The 17,343-nt window shown below is 28.0% G+C and overlaps 1 long non-coding RNA gene across 2 annotated transcripts; it reads left to right on the top strand.

Moving 5' to 3' along the window:
* The first annotated feature begins 6,536 nt into the window (after nt 1-6,536).
* Nucleotides 6,537-11,970, top strand: LOC108325506 (uncharacterized). Of its 2 annotated transcripts, none has more exons than XR_001831838.2 (6): nt 6,537-6,790; nt 6,876-7,042; nt 7,156-7,310; nt 7,907-8,123; nt 8,848-9,328; nt 11,463-11,970. It is a non-coding gene; the product is annotated as an uncharacterized LOC108325506 (long non-coding RNA). The 2 variants fall into 2 exon arrangements; XR_008247871.1 differs by having other exon boundaries at nt 6,538-6,790; nt 6,951-7,042.
* The last annotated feature ends 5,373 nt before the right edge of the window (nt 11,971-17,343 follow it).

The following is a 17,343-nucleotide window of genomic DNA, read 5'->3' on the forward strand; positions in this document are numbered from 1 at the left end:
GAATGGGAAAACTGTTGGGTCATTTTTGTGAAAGGGAATAGGTTGAGAGGACAGTTATGTGTCACGTGCAATGCCTGCTACATGCATAGGGGACCATATAAACCCGCAGAGAGAGCAACAGTAAAGAGAATAGGGCTGGAATATATTTTGCGTGGAATTTGTGCAGTGGATACCACGTGAGCTTACTAACATTTCTTTCTCTTTAATTTTTAAATTAAAATAAATAAAAATAATAATTAAAAGCAAATAACCTTAATTTAACCTGACCTTAAAACATTTCTCGTTCTGACTTTTTTATTATTATTAGTAGTATTAATACTTTAGACGATATTAATTTTAGACTTTACAGTTAATTTTTAAACAAAAGCTATCCATGACTCGTTTTCATGAATAACCCTTTTTCAAAGTTTTTAAGTACCTGTCCGAATTCTCTTTTTGTGCTTTAGAAAATGTTTACAGAAATATCTTTGGTGTAATATTTGTGGTTTACCAATTTATAATATACACATCAATAGCCCATCTCTTTTTGCTACGTTATTATTGCTTATTGTCTATTTGTGCGTTGTCATGACATCACTTTCTAATTAATTTTGTTTTATTAAGGAAAAAACCAAATGCAAGCTAGCTAAGTTAAACTTTAGTACCTTATCAAAGAAGCTTTTCTGCAATATAATACCCAACCTTTCTTAAGTTAGAAAGAAATTTGATATAATTAAGATTTTTTCTATAAACGAGTTCGTGGTACTTGTTATATTTTTGTTCTTCTTGGGACCAACAATTTCAATCAAAATTTAACTATTTGTTCCAAATATGTTATAAGAAAAAACCACATGCTCTCGCTTATAAGATTTCCCAAATGGTAAAAGTTGTATGAACGAGAGATAATGTAGATTTAACTTCTTCGTTATAAAATACTAACAATTAACATTAGTAATAAAGAAAAATAATAATTAAAGATAACATGTATTTGGGATTAAAAAATAGTAGGAAAGAATATATATATATATATATATATATATATATATATATATATATATATATATATAGAGAGAGAGAGAGAGAGAGAGAGAGAGGTTTGTTAGATTGTTTATATTTTTCTCTCATCTCCATTATCTCTCTCACCTACATAGTAATTCCAACACCGCAATTTGTTGTTCTTGCTTTGTTCGTTAATTTATTTTTCACTTTAGTAACAAAATATATATATATATATATATATATATATATATATATATATATATATATATATATATATATATGGGGTTTGCTAATTGTGTATGATCTTTTTTTAGTTTGTACATTTTATTTTAGTAAACAAAAATATCCTCATGTGAATTTTAAGGTCTAAGGGTATTTGAATAATTTCATTCTCAAAACTAAAAAAGACAAGAAACCCCCAAATCTTTACTAACTTCCCTCATTCCTCTCAACCCTTTTTCTTTCATATCTCTCACTCCAACATTTTTTCTGTCATCCTCATGGTAACCCTAACTGGAAAAAAAACTATAAATATTTGCTGTTAAAAACTTATTACAAAAAATGATTTTATAATGAGTGTTCATTTTATAATTTTTGTCTTATCTAATTTTTACAAGCATAATGACATCCAAAGGAATTGGTAATTGACCTGGAGGGTTTTTATATATGATGATTCAATGTCTATAGATGATGAAATTAGAGAGGTTAGTGAAGATGATGAAATTGAAAAGATCTTGAATGAACCTTTTTGCCTGAAAGTGAATATGTCAATGACTCAACTCTTTACAAAGACAAATTGTTTAGCAACGTGTGTTTCTGATTTTTTCACTTAGGACTACAGTAGGATGACAGAGAAAATTTTAGAGTGAGAGAGATGAAAGAGAAATGATTGAGAGAAATTAGGAAGATGGTTTAAAGGTTTTTTGTTTTTTTAGTTTTGAGAATGAAATTATTCAAATAAACTTAACCTTAAAACTTATAATCCATAATATATGAAATATTTTTGTCTATTAAAACCCAATACACATTGTTAAAATGTACCAACTGAAAAAAGAGCGTACGCTAGCAAACTCTATATATATATATATATATATATATATATATATATATATTTAAATGATTCTATATGGTTTATAAATGAAACTATTGTAACCATTTTTATTTATACGAAGTTAAAAAAATATTTTTAATATTTATTATGTTGCTTAGCAATAAAATATTTATTATTATTATTATAATAAACATCTACAAAATTTTAATATAATATAATTAATAACATGATATGTAGTCATGAACTAATATATGAATATCTGAATAATTTTCTTTACAAAATTGTGTATCAAGTAAATTATGTTTAATCTGCGTAATATTGATTTATGCTTGAAAACAATCTGTATCATAATGAACCAGATGATATCCAAGTTCATTCTAAACCAAAATCTAGTATGACATGAAGAAATGCAGAAGGGATCCATCTATCACATCCAAGTTGATTTTTAATTATGTCAGTAGTTTGTCAAATACAATTTCGTATCTAATTATATTCTAACGATCTAGGAATTAGACCATGTTATTCTGTCATTTTCAATCCCATGGATTACTAACACAATATTGATTTATGTTAATTAAATTAAATACTAATTAATCATTAATATATATATATATATATATATTTGCAAACTAATTATTCTAAAAGTAAAAAAAAAAATCTAAAATTTCATTAATTATATGAGAAAGTATTATTACTATGATAATTTTTATTTGGAGATTTGCTAAGATTGTTGGAACTTAGTCAGTAATAATAACTGAAACGATGACTGTGAGAGCAGAATACCAGAAAACCCAAAGGCGAGACAATTTGCCACAAATATTTTTCATTCGTAATTCCTATTAAAGATTCAAATATTTATTACACCGTTTTGTTTTTAATATCATTTAAGACTTCATTGTTTAGTTGGTGGCTAAAACTCGTTTTCTTTATGTCTAAATATTATGCAAAGAAAAAGAGGCCCAACGACACCATGCAACCCAAAATCACAACAAGATGGATCATAAAAAAGATACACAAATACGTTAAATTCAATTCTGGCTGTTTCATCCTACAATTCCAATATCTAATCCTGCACTTTCAAAAATTACAATTGTAACTTTTTAACAACTCATTCTACACTTTTAATGTTTTTCAAAATTTCATTTTGGATGTTTTATCTTGTACCTTCAACACTTAATTCTACACTTTTAATCTTTTTAGAAAATTTCCTTTTCAGCTTTAGTAAATATTTTTTTAATTTTTCCTTTTTTTTATTAAAGTAACCATGCATCTCTTTAACACTGCATCCTCTAACAAATTTTTAAAACTTTATTTTTTATTTATAATTTAATAACTATTTAATTTAATTTAAAAATATAATATAATTTAGTATATATTTTATATTTAAATATCTATTAAAATATAATTTATATTATTATTATAATAATAATTAAAATTATCATAAATTAAATTACATATTTATTAAATTTAAAAATCTAATATTACTTAATATATTTTCATATTTTAATATTTATTAAAATATAATTTGTATTATTATAATGGTTATATTAAAAAAGTTAAAATTAAAATAATTAAAATAAAATTAATAATAATAAAAATAAAGAAACAAAAATAATAAAAATAATAATATCAAATATGATTTAATAATTATTTTTATTACTATTGCTTTAATTTTAATTTTTTTAATAATATTATTCTAATAATATAAGTTATATTTTAATAGTTATTTAAATATAAAATATGCTAAATAATATTAAATTTTTAAATTAAATTAAATAGTTTTAAATAAAAAATAAATTTTTAAAAACTTTCTTTTCTCGGAGTTGGAAATCCGATAACTATGTTATCGGATACCAATATCAGATGATTATTTTTTTAAAATTTTATTTTTTATTTAAAATTTAATAATAATTTAATTTGATTTAATATTTTAATATAATTTAATATTTTTATATATATTAAATTCGATTTTATATTATTATTTTTGCTTCTTTTTGTTATTTTTATTACTTTTATTTTAATCATTTTAATTTTAATTTTTTAATATAATTATTATAATATTATAAATTATATTTTAATAATTATTAAAATATGAAAAAAATACTAAATTATATTAGATTTTTAAATTAAATTAAATAGTTATTAAATTATAAATAAAAAATAAAGTTTTAAAAATTTGTTAGAGAGATGTAATGTTAAAGAGGTGTATGGTTACTTTAATAAAAGAGAGAAAAAATAAAAAAAAATATTTATTAAGGTTAAGAAAGAAATTTTCTAAAAAAACCTTATAAGTATAGGATAAAGTGTTTTAGGTGCACCGTAAAACATTTAAAATGAAATATTTGAAAAAGATGTAGATGGTAGAAGGTTAAAATTGTAATTTTTGAAAATGCTGATAAGATATCGTAGGTGTAGATGAAACACTCTTCAATTTTCTTTAAGTTTTCTTCAGCATTAAAAGTCCATGATTTCATGGGATGGAACAAGCTATATTATTTTGGGCCCAAGCAATCAAAATCCTCGTTTTGCTCTTTCATACCGCTTTCCCTTCACTGTCTTTTTTTTTTTTCTGTCAAATTCGATGGAAACTAATTTCGGTATTTAAAAAACTAAATTATATATATATATATATATATATATATATATATATATATATATATATGGTGTTTTTGTTTAAATAAATGTATTAATTAGCTTTCATATTTTCTTGTGATGTATGATAACTTATTGTCTTCGTTCCTTTTTATTCCACAAAAGCAAGAAATATAATATTTGTTATTGTGATAAAATGGTTAAGCACTTCTTTTATTGTATACATATCTCTCCCCATCTCATATAATGATTATATAATATGTGTAAATTATTTCGAGGTTGAAAAAGACGTAAAAATACGAATAATAGAAAAATAATTGACACTAAAAGTAAACAGAGGCATATTTGCTACAACTTAATATAGTTAAAGTCTGTATAATTTTATACTGTTGCTTAGAGTATTTTTTTCCGCATAGGCTCGGCGTTTGAATTTATTTTTGAAAATATATAATCGGAAAAAAAATGAAATTTGATTATATGGTTAATTTTTTCCATACATGATGATCTGAAAAAACTTACGTGAAATTAGAAAAAATAAAAGATTTAAAAAAAATGGTTAAGAACTTATATTCACTATAAGTTATTTGAAGTTAGTCCAGAGAATAAAGGAACATGTCTTGTTTAAGAAATAAAATGAAAGGAAAGAAAGTATAATAATAAAAGAGAGGCTATTTTAAGTTGTTAAGATAAAGTTAAAACTTTTTCTTTCCTTTTGTTTGGTTTTTATAGAAAGTAAAATGAAATAAAAAAAATAAAGAAAATGAAAATAATATTTTCTTTAATTTTATTTTTTTCTTTTTCTGGGTAGGTTACTTTTTACCAGTAATATTTTTCCCTCAACAAAGGCAGAAGAAGAAAGATTATAAAGTTAGAACTTTGTGTGTTGATGAGCTTTGTCCTTCTTCAATCATCCATTTCAGGTATATCTTTAAGTTATAAATTACCAAAATAAGTTCACGTAACCAGTTTTAAATTCTTATAATAACTAGTATAATTTTTAATTTTTCATTCCAGTTTCTACATAATGAAAGTTGTTCAGTGTCTTGAAGAATATTTGAAAACAATTGAAAATAGTTTCTTTTCCAAAATTAAGCCCATTTTTTGCTGATAGTTTTTATTTTAATAACATGTCATTTTCTATATTACTGCACAAAAATTAAATTTCTATACTAAACAAACTATAATTGTGATAATAATAATTATTTATATAATTAAATATATAAAATAATTTCATTGTCTCAACTGTCTAAAAGGGACGACCATAACAAGAATACCTTGACTTCGACACAATATATTATGTTTTCTTGAAAATTTTTATCTTAGCTTTTAATTAAAAGCTTAAAAAGATTACCACGCAATCATTTTTCTGAATATATTTTACATTTATTGAATTGAAATAAATTATATAGTAAACTCTTAAAAACATTTAAAGTAAATTTGTAAAATTTTTTGTGCCGGACTCATAAGTCCTTAATTCACCAACACGTACTCCTGTCTCGATTTTTGCTGTTCATTATTATTTTTTTAAAATTATGGTATTATAAATATAAAGCATTTATACATAAATACTTTTTAATTTTAAATAAGAGAAACTAGTGTAACTTCTTTTTTTCTTTCAATAACTATACAATATGAATTAGAGTCGGACAAGGAATCTTCTTTAAGTAGAGCACCGGCGGCTTAAAAAGACTGCATATAATTATGAGCTGTCTATTATACTTGATTTAAATCATATCCTTAAGGTTATGATTATGGAGATTTTATTTTGGCTGTATAACCATTCCAACTGTTTTAATTCAAAACATTTGTTTTCTTACGTATGAATGTTCTAGAAATGAATCCTCAATAATCTAGAATAAATGAATCCTAATAACCAAGAGAACGTGGTCTTAGATATAAAAAGTCAACTAGTTGCAAGGACCTACCCTCTCTCTTTCAAAGACAAAAACAGGGATATTGGGAGAATGAATCTGAAAATGGCTTCACTTTTTCTATCGAAAAAGATCTCTTCTTCTGTTAATTTTTCAGTGTTCGATGTAATTCAAACCAGTGGATGTAAAGTGACGAATTCATTCAACAATCTGGGGAATGGCACTCAGAATTTTGCTAACGCCAAAATCATGCTTACTGGAGGCTGCTGCTGCTGTTGTACCTCGTTTTACTTGCATGGTATCATTAAATCAACAAATAAACTCTCTTGTTCGATTTCTTCGTTAGTTTATTTATTTATTTATTTATTTTCTGTCTTTCTCAGGTACTGTTTCTCCCAATCGGACGTCGACAAAATCCCCTCCACTTCTAAATCACCATTCGCCAACAACACTTTTAGTTTCTCCATAACCACTTTCCGTTGTAGACGACAAAGACATTCCTGCAACGGAATCTTCTTCCTCCACCGGATCCAAATTCGGTGACATCTTTGTATGTTTTCCTTCCTCTTGGGAATGTGTATGATTTTATATATGCTGCGTTTTTGGTTTATTTATTTCCAAGCAGATTAGATCTGAAAGTATGTGCCTTGTTTTTGTGTTCAGCACCAGGTCTCAAGTATGTATGAGGAACAGAATCTTCATATGTTCTCACGAGCTGGTGCTGCAATTCACTTATGCTGAAGCTATACGCTGGATACAAAGAAATTAAGGATAAAAGTTAGAAACAAACCAAGTTCTCTTGGGTTTTAATAGATGAGGTAGCGTGAAAATAACTTCTCCCCCAAATTTTACTAGAATTTTCACCTCTAGTAAACTATTACCACGATTCAATGCTTCACATGTATATTGGTGTTTGTCCATTACTGAAGGTTATCAATGGATGTCTTCTAAGGGTTAACGCCTTGAATGCCTAATTTGCTTAACCGTTCCCAACTTCTTCAGAGTGGTCGAAAACAATTTGTTTGAAGAATTTTGGAACTTTGTTCCGATATTTGGATTTAATTTATCTTACTTGGTATGCATATATCTATATATATTGTTCTATTAGGCATTAGACCGTCGGGGTAACAAGAGAACAGACAGCTGAGATCATGTATTCTCAGGACATTCTGTTGGAACTAGGTTTTCAGTGTTACAGAGCTATACAAATTAGCTTTTTTGGTTTCTTATATTATCATTGGGATTTGAAATTTCAGTAATCAACCGTTAGTTAATAGCCAAAGTAATGGCAAAATATCACATTGTCACTATGAAACATGGTTTGATATGAAATTGAATGCAACAGAGCTCATTGTTTAACTAATTCCGTTGTTCAAAAAAATTGTGATTTAATGTGTTTGACCTGATTTTGCAGGTTCTTTAGGATTTGGGCCTTAAGTTCCAGGTTTTCGAAAGGTTCAAAAGAAGACAGTCCCCACATGAAGACTATAGGGTGGGGGGATTTCTAATTTTGAATTGGATTGCTCTCTCCTCAGACTCTCTGGAGCTGTTATGTGCCAATTAAAGTTTGATCCTCAAGTAAATTCAGTTTTTAATGCTAATGCTCAATATATACATTAAGTACTTTACCTGTAAGTACTTTCTTTCACCTTAGATTCTTTAATCTCTTATCTCATACATAACTGATTGGCATCTTGGTCTCGTGAATAGTATTGTTAAAACTGTGTAACCAATTCAGTTTATTATGAATTTGTGTAGGATTGAATTTTAAAAAAAAATTAATGTGGTCTAATTTTGAGTTTAATAAAAAATTCAGCTCATTAAAGTTGAATTTGTGGGAAGTAGGGTTGATTTATCAATCCATAATTTTTTTTAAATTATATTATTATATTATAAAATTTATTATTTTTTGGATTATCAACTTACCTTTCTCTACAGTAATATAGGAAAAGTAGTGTTTTGCTTTGCGCATCTTTGAAGTTCCCTGTGTATGTTAGAGGCATTGTTTCATATGAGAGTACTCACTTGCTAATTGCTCTAGTCTGATAATTCCGATTTGGTAAAGAACTCTGTCCTTTCTGATACTGCCAAAGATCTCCTTTATTCCCTCTCCGTCTCCAAATTCCTATCTGACTTTAGATTCCAAAAAAAAAAAACCATTATTAACTGTTATGTCTCATTTTAAGTGTTTTTTTCTTGATTATTATCCGTCCCTTTATCTTTACCTTTTACTATTATTAACTTAATTATCCCAATTGGTACTGGGCTTATGGCCTTCCACCATATAGTCCCTTAACCTTAGCATCATTTATTGAACCTAGCACCACAGTAATCGTTTTATTTTTGATGTTTCAGGAAGCGAAAGTATTGGACAAGGTGCCATAGCAAAGTCATTCAACAATGAAATGGACGGCACGCAAGACTTCTTCAATGCAACAATAAAAATTGGAGGGTATAGCTGTAGCTCAACAAGCGGAGTGAAAGTGGGTGTGATAGCAAGCTCATTCAACAACAAGGCTGACGGCATCCAGAACTTCAGCAATGCCACAATCATAGTCATTACCGGCTGTTGTCGTGGTTCACTTGGTTTACATGGTATCGTATTTTCCTGCTTCTTCTTAGAGCCCTTGTTGCACTGCTGCTGATCCCAACCAGAGATCAACATCCACCAACAATATTGGATTTCATTCGATCCAATGCCGAGGTCAATTATCCTTCAAAGGGAACCTCCACTCGCCAATACCACTCATTCGTGATTCTCCATAATCGCGTCTGCTACCATTTCTTTGTCTTCTGCAATGGCCACCCCACAAGATCCGATTTTCGCGAGATCTTCGTATGTTGGTCTTTTACTCACCATCTTGATTTTCACTAAATTTTTCTATTTAAAATATATATCTCAGCATGCATGCTATTACTTCTGTGCTCAACACCAATTATTGAGTTGGAAATATTTCAATACAATCTCCACCCGTTGTCGTAAGACAGATTTCGGTGGTGATTTGAACTTTTTTACTACAATTAGTAAATCTTTTGGGTGTATTGAAAATTTGGGGTAGATGTGTGTTTTGAGAGTTTTTGTAATTGCATCCTGATAAAAGGTTGCAATAGGATGTATAGTAGATTTGAGTACTTTGGTGTTAAAAAGAATGGAAAATTTCTTATGTGAAAATTGTAAAGAAGAGTTACAATTTTGAAATATATTTCTCAGCATGCATGCTTTTACTTTGTGCTCAGCACCAATTATTGAGTTGGAAATATTTCAATACAATCTCCCAAGTTGTCGCAAGACATATTTCAGTGGTGATTTGAAATTTTTTAGATCTTTTGTGTGTATTAAAAATTTGGGGTAGATGTGTGTTTTGAGAGTTTTTGTAATTGCATCCTGATAAAAGGTTGCAATGGGATGTATAGGAGATTTGAGTACTTCGGTGTTCAAAAGAATGAGAAGTTTCTTATGTGAAAATTGTAGAGAAGAGTTACAATTTTTGTAGTATAAGTTGCATAAAAGAATTTTTAATTTTATCTTTGTAAAAGTTGTACGAAAATATTTTTAACTATTTTGAGAAAAAATTATATATTGACTATTAAAATGTTTCTATTAAGTAATGTCTGGATAGGACTTAAAGTGTGAAAACACGTTTATGTAAGTTTGAGCATGACATAAATGAATAAAAGAAGTTGGAATGAAATAGGACAATCTTAGTTTGATCATTATTTATAGAAAAATGATGTACACTAAAAAGTTTGTCAATATTTGATATACACACAGAGAGAAAATAAAATTTATAGGTTCGTAGGATGTATGATGTGATAAAAAAAAAAGAGATAGGAAGAAAAAACAAAGATCTAATAATGTACATAAAATTAAGGGCATAGACTGTGATATTTTTTTTTTACTCCCTTATCCTAAACAACTCATATATCCCGTAAAGTTCAGGTTAACTTTAATCAATTTCAAATTATTCCATACCTTTTTTTTTCCTAAGAGTTCAGTGGTTTTATTAAATATCTATATTAATGATTAGTAAATCCTATAAAAGAATTGGTTAGTGTTCCTTTTGAAAGAATCAGATATAGGACTTTTTTTTTTAAACAGAAGACGGGACCAGTTCCCGAACCTTTCTTAAGTGGGGTGATATGATATCTTCCACTATCTCTTGGCCCTAAATGCAATGCTGAGGTATATGTACTGTAGTTGATCCACATGGGGAAAGTTCTTAATAAATGTCTTTTGACACCTGATATTGGGTTTTGATAATTGAGTCAGCAAATGGGCTTAAGCCATCATATTGTGCCCATATCCTTCATAGATGGTCTTGAACATTATGTTTGGGATTTGTGTTCTGATTAACTTTAAGTCCTTAGGATTCAAGAACAATGATTCTAGTAACATGACATTTATATTATATGTGCTAAAATATTATATATTAAAACAAATACCAATCAATAATATTTTTTTACTGATTCAACAACACTTTTAGACATGTTGTAGGGTAGATTGCTACGGAAATACTACCATCGGAATGAAAACTTAGAAGTGGAAATAGAGAATGAAACTAACCTCCAGTAATAGTTGCTGTCACAAGAATTTTCTTCTTGTGTTTTCATAATTTTAAATTCTCATTTTCTGAAATTCTGACAGTGTAGTATAAGATTTGATGATACAAAATACAGAGTATCAATGTGTTATTTATAGTGCTCTGTCCAATCATAGAATGGTAAAAATTGTGATAATACGGTATCAGAACTTCTACACAACTGTTCAGTAATGGTTTGAAAATTGACTACATTTATGGGTTAAATGTTTCATAATAGGAATATTGGTTTCAGTATATCTCATATTCTACCCACATTCCTATAAAATAGGAACTGCACGTGGGTATCTGCCAACTGAGAAATTTTGTTGAAGTTCCTGTACATGTTGAAGGCATTGTCCAACTAATGGTTTTATATTTGATGTCTTACAGGAAGCCAAAGCATTGTAAACTCATTCAACAATGAAGGCAATGGGGTACAGGACTTCAGCAATTCAATAATCACAGTTGGAAGCTGTAGCTGTTCCTCGACTTCTGTGAGACTGAAGACTCATCAAACCGGTTTGATGAAACAAAATATTGAAACTTGATAGAGGCCACAATGTTTTCAAACAAGTTCTTGACTGAAGAACCCTTTGGAAAAATGAATAAATAGCCATTAGCCAATATGGTTAATCTAAATGTCTTGTAAAAGAAAGCTCGATTGTTGGAAAGCTTTCATGTTGATTGCTGATTGTCGATTGCGTTTACGCACTCTAGATGAACTTGATAATTGAGTGGTTCCTCAAAAGCAGGACCAATTTGTAATTTGATCATGTAAATGCACAACCTTCTTTCACATCAAGATAGGAGGACTCAGCTGTTGATTCCACTACTTATTTGGTCTCAGCTTCGGCACTTCTAGTTCCATTAATAAAGGGTCTGGGTGGTTCTGCCACAATTGTGTATTGTTCATCTCTTGAATGAGAACCAGAATGATGATTATGATCATCAAAGTCCATTATCATATATTGTTGTTGCAGGGCTGAGATTACCCTGTATTTTTCTAACTGTCCATTCTCCATAGGTCGTCTTCGATCTGTGCTCGTCCTCTAGTTCTTCTCGTTTCCGTTGGATCGGTTACCTGGAAAAGGTAATCCAATATTCAAGTAAGTGTTGGATCTCAAAGAATATAAGTCTTTAATGGACTTTTATTTTAAGCGAGGCTAATAGTGATTTAATAATTTCCTAACCTTATTTAATGTGATGATCTGCAAATGATCTCCTAATGCTATATCAGACTGACCGATAGGTGGAGAATCTTAGGCAGAATGTACATAGTAGTATTCTTGTGCCCTTCAAGTTGGGTTACATATTTACTGAATTGTATGTACTAAAAAATTTTGTAAGTAAGCAAATAATATTTTGAATCATTATTTCGTTCCCAGGGCCCAAGCTTCAAATCAAACAGTTATTTTTAATTCTGAAAGTGATATGGTATTTTCAGTAAGGATTTGAAATATATGTGTGTGTATGTAATACTTTTCTCGTGAAACAAATCTGTTACTTGAATTTATTATTTTAAAATAGAATTTAATTTTACTCTTAAGAATGTATTAATGTATAAAATTATGAGAATTGATAATATGTTAATAATAAAATAGTTAGCAAAAAATTTATTCATTTACAAACTAATTATAAAAAACTAAAATAGTATGCAATATCAGTTGAAAAATATTTGTTATTTTAAATGTGGATAAAATTAGATCTAGTTCATTTAATCCGTAAGTTAAACAAATTCAAAATAAAGTTGAAAATAGATTAATCCCTAACACACAAACAATAATCATTTAATATTTTTTCTAGTTATATAAATTGACAATTATATCTTTTAAATACAATTATATTATTCAATAATAATTATAAAAATTACAATCATATAAATTAATACTTTAATTTGTAACTGCTATCTTTATAATAATATCAAATAAAATATATAAATACTTTAATTATACTACATAAATAAATCAAATCAATCTAATTTTATTATACTTTAATAAATATATAAATTAAATTAAAAAAAAGTCGATAAATAAATCAATTCGCAACCATCACACTGAATTTTAAAATTTTTACTCACTACCAAAGTGACTCATTTTCTTTTATAACTCTACGATTCTAAGTGGGACCCACCACCAGTTATTTAGCACACGTGGCATGTCTGACTCCTGTAAGCAACTAAATGCTGCTCATAGTTATCAATCATTATCCTTTTACCTAATTACTATTCTTTGATCCTATTAATTTAATCATCCTGCGAATACTGTAAGGAGAAAGAAAATACTGCCCACAGTTAATACTGTTTAAAATTCTTTAATTTGAGCCACATGGTACGTGGCAGGTGACTGAAATATATGAGCCCTGAATTTTATTATTTTATCTTACTTTTCTAATAGCTAGTGTTCGTCTTATTATTTATCACTGAAAAAAATACTCATCACGTATCATGTTTTCTTCAGTAATACTCTCAATAAATAAATTCATTAATAAATTTATAGCTTAGTTATAACTAATAGTTTAATAATTTATATAATAAAAATGATATAATTCCTTATACAATCAAACATGAAATAAGAGGTAGTAATAGTACAATAAACCTTGATAAAAATTAGGGTTGGTTGGAGTTGCATAAATGTATCTTAGCAAAAAGCCTTGAAGACCATTGGTTCTTTGAATCTTTTGGAAAACAAGGTAGGTTACTTACTTAGGACCAACCCTGCACTAAACACAAGATTACCATATGATGCTAGCCACGTGGACAGTAGCATAATGAGGGTACCAGAATCAGTATGATTCTGTTCTAAAATTATCACAATTTATGTATCCTTTATTAGGTGGACAATTGTTCAATTGCCCATTCATTATTGTGTAAAATTAAACCTAAATCATCTCGTACCTACACTTGGAAGTTTATAGGTTGAGAGTGAGTGCATGTGCATGACAATAAATTAACATTATAATGACTTATAATGAGAAGATGGTAGCCAGTGCAATACCCTTTGATGGTTTTTCTTGAATTAAAAGTAGATTATTATTAAATTGACCATGAAAGGCTTTCAACTCATACTAATTTTGGAGATCCAACAACTGGATCACTCTTGGCTTTCAGTGGAAACTTGCTCCCATGCACTCGAAACTTCCTTCGAAAACAAAGGTAGATCAATTGAGTCGTCAAGAAGAAACCAGAAAAGATAAGCTACAGTGCACCACACTCATGCTCATTGTCACTACACTTTACAATTATTGTTCCTTTCGCCTTTGCTTCTTTAAACCTTTATCTTTCCACCTTTGCCTTTTCTTCCACCAAGTGCTTCGATAACTATATAGTCAGAACCACGATCATGAAAACGTGTTTTTCATATATACATTGTCGCACATGTATCTACTTACACCTCATATTAACTTCTCGTTTCACAAGTCAGGGAACAAATAAGTAGTTCCTTTTGTATGTAACAAGTTAATTTGTTTAAGGAGGTGAAAATCAATAAAAACAAACAAGGAAATATCCACTCGTCCTTACTATACTTCAATATATAAGAATCCTTTTTACAAAATTACCGTAATTTGATTTAAAATTTGCTGTTCATATTATTAATAAGATAGACTTTAATCATAATTTTGATATATAAAAAGTAGACTTTAAGCCTAACTCAACTCTACAAAATCGATTTAAAATGTGAGTTTTGCATCCATTTATATACTATGAATTAGTTTTATCTCTAACCGTGAGACTTCTAACCAATTTTAAAAATAATTAGTTTTGGTGTTTAATTTTATTTAATAAAGAATCAAACAAACGTGTACTATTACGATGATGAAGAACAATAGAAATAGACTTTGAGAAAAAAATATCAATGTAAATTTGAAAATAAAAATAAAAATGTCATATATCCTTCTGTTGAAAAGTGTGCTTTAGTTTGTGTAATTTTTCATGTTCGTAGCCCTAGCTTGATAAAATATTATCTTGGCTTAGCTAAACTAAAAGAAAGCGTACTTCAAATTCTGATTTACATGATCACTGCAAAAAGTCGCATGGAATGTAGAAAGTTGAAAATGTCCCATCATTCCTTGAATATAGAAAGTTGAAAGAAGAATGAATATGGTAGTTATTTTCCTATTCTGAGTTTACAAATATATCGGGAAGAAAGTGACAATAAATGTATCTTATGTGACATAATTGAAGGTCACCTAATTAAGAAATGCAATCATAGACTAGGAGAAGGTGACCTATCTCGACATTAAAGACCTTATGGTCCCCCCTTTCCTTTGTCTTTTAACCAAACTCACTCAGTTAATGCTGTTCAAAATAATTACTTTGCGTATGTTGCACCAAAAACTTATTAGTTAAGCTATCTGCATATTACAATAGTTTTTTTTAATATATACTATGATATTATGAGCACAGATAAGTAGTTAACTAAATCCAAAAATTTAGTGGAAGGTGGGTTCACTTTAAGCACTAAGATATACCTACTAATTAAAACTCATCTCAGCCACAAAGCTTAACAGAAATCTTAGTAGAGCTAAAACACTACTATTTGATTAGTCTAGAAGATTTATTAGGTCTTTCTTTTATTCCAAAGCTTTCCCTTTTCAAGATTTTCTTCAATTAAAAGATTGTAGTTATAAAATAGTTTTGGATATTAATATATCAGCACTGTTGCTGTAATGCTCTATTATTACATTGAGGTCAAAGGTCTATAATGAAACAATTGTGAGATGATTTTTTTTGCCTATTTCTTTAGAAAAATAAATGAAGAAACATGATTTTGTCACTATTGCGGTTTGTCAATTACTTTCACAAGCAATAGTGAAGTCAGAAGTTATTTGTCCGTGTCTCACCTTTTCTTTTCTTTTCCTTTCCATCTTTTCTCTTATTTTGTACATCGTGCACACTGTTTATATATTGTCAGTCATGGAAACAAAATGAATCAGCACCATTAGGCTTACGAATATATAGTGGTAATATTTCCTATGACAACATTTATTTTCATCGTGCTAGTATAAAAATTGCAAAGAATCACACAGATTTTGTTAAGACACGTCAAATATTCTATTAACGAATATTAGATAATCAAATATTGTGTTAGTTATAATTTATATATTATTATAAGTTGTGCAGATTTGTGCTCCTATCATTTCCTTAATAGATGAATGATTATATGGTCCTTATATATATATATATATATATATATATATATATATATATATATATATATATATATATATATATATATATATATATATATGACCCTCTACTCTTTGAAATAATACATTAGAATTATTCTTTAAATTTTTTAACATGGTATCAAAGTTATAGTTAGAGCTCATCCTAGCGATATTTATTGTTTGTTGGGCATATTGTTCCACCTGCGATCAGATTGCTATTAGACTATTTATTAATATTTAATTTTGCGCTCGAGATATATATACCTCGGCGTAAGGGGTGTGTTAGAAGTCCTACATCAATTCAAAATAAAATCAATTTAAAATATATAAGCGAGTGCAGACCTCACTTCACAAGCCGATTTTGTGGGATTTGTTTAGATTTAAAACTCAATTCTTAGCGGATTAAATAATATTAGTGTTATATTAGATAAATTAACCTCATAATATGCTTGTCTTCTGAGCCTTTGTCTTTAGTTTTTTATTAGTTATACATACTATTTTGAAATTATGCTCTTTTATTGTTAAAGAAAAACAGTGAATCATTTCTTAGTTGTAAGTGTTCAATGAATTTGAGCTTTTCAGACCATCAAATAAAAATTTGTACATTTTTTAGTACTTATTATATTTTTTTTTTGTTTTTTTTTCTTAAATGTATGTGCCAACATTGTTGATATGATGTTTTGTCAATATTTCAAACATTAAAGTAAGAAAGATAAATCAAGAAGAGTTTTTGGTGTTTAGTTGCAAATTATGAGGCAAGAAACATACACGCGAGAGATATTTCGGTAATTAATTAATTTATTAATTACCTAAATAATAAAATTTAAAACAAATTAAAACTTTATATTAATTTTATAATTAATAATAGTAGTAGCAGTAACACCAACCATAATTTTTTTGGTTGAACTGAATTTATATATCCAAGAAATCAAATCATTAAAAAAGCGGAACCATAACACCTGATCCATAAGTTGGTGTCACCTACTATACTACAAAATGAAAAAAGTTATGATTTTGTTTGAATAATATTTTTTAAAGTTCTCTTAAGAAGAGGAATGTAAAAGGAAAGTATTAAAACTCACTTATTTATAAGTTAGAAATTAAA

The sequence above is a fragment of the Vigna angularis genome, chromosome 3 (genome assembly GCF_016808095.1).
Source record: "Vigna angularis cultivar LongXiaoDou No.4 chromosome 3, ASM1680809v1, whole genome shotgun sequence".
In the NCBI taxonomy this organism is placed as follows: domain Eukaryota; kingdom Viridiplantae; phylum Streptophyta; class Magnoliopsida; order Fabales; family Fabaceae; genus Vigna; species Vigna angularis.